This window comes from Bison bison, unplaced genomic scaffold (assembly GCF_000754665.1).
Source record: "Bison bison bison isolate TAMUID 2011002044 unplaced genomic scaffold, Bison_UMD1.0 scf7180017864163, whole genome shotgun sequence".
Lineage (NCBI taxonomy): Eukaryota > Metazoa > Chordata > Mammalia > Artiodactyla > Bovidae > Bison > Bison bison.
Window position 1 is genome coordinate 12400234 of NW_011494735.1, and position 1146 is coordinate 12401379.

The window sequence follows — 1146 nt, forward strand, 5'->3', positions numbered from 1 at the left end:
GACAAACCCACAGCAAACATTATCCTCAATGGTGAAAAGTTGAAAGCATTTCCTCTAAAGTCAGGAAGAAGACAAGGGTGCCCACTTTCACCATTACTATTCAACATAGTTTTGGAAGTTTTGGCCACAGCAATCAGAGCAGAAAAAGAAATAAAAGGAATCCAAATTGGAAAAGAAGAAGTAAAACTCTCACTATTTGCAGATGACATGATCCTCTACATAGAAAACCCTAAAGACTCCACCAGAAAATTACTAGAACTAATCAATGACTATAGTGAAGTTGCAGGATATAAAATCAACACACAGAAATCCCTTGCATTCCTATACACTAATAATGAGAAAACAGAGAAATTAAGGAAACAATTCCATTCACCATTGCAATGGAAAGAATAAAATACTTAGGAATATATCTACCTAAAGAAACTAAAGACCTGTATATAGAAAACTATAAAACACTGGTGAAAGAAATCAAAGAGGACAGTAATAGATGGAGAAATATACCATGTTCATGGACTGGAAGAATCAATATAGTGAAAATGCGTATACTACCCAAAGCAATTTATAGATTCAATGCAATCCCTATCAAGCTACCAACAGTATTCTTCACAGAGCTAGAACAAATAATTTCACAATTTGTATGGAAATACAAAAAACCTCGAATAGCCAAAGCGATCCTGAGAAAGAAGAATGGAACTGGAGGAATCAACCTACCTGACTTCAGGCTCTACTACAAAGCAACAGTTATCAAGACAGTATGGTACTGGCACAAAGACAGAAATAGAGATCAATGGAACAAAATAGAAAGCCCAGAGATAAATCCATGCACATATGGACACCTTATCTTTGACAAAGGAGGCAAGAATATGCAATGGATTAAAGACAATCTCTTTAACAAGTGGTGCTGGGAAATCTGGTCAACCACTTGTAAAAGAATGAAACTAGAACACTTTCTAACACCATACACAAAAATAAACTCAAAATGGATTAAAGATCTAGATGTAAGACCAGAAACTATAAAACTCCTAGAGGAGAACATAGGCAAAACACTCTCTGACATACATCACAGCAGGATCCTCTATGACCCACCTCCCAGAATATTGGAAATAAAAGCAAAAATAAACAAATGGGACCTAATTAAACTTAAAA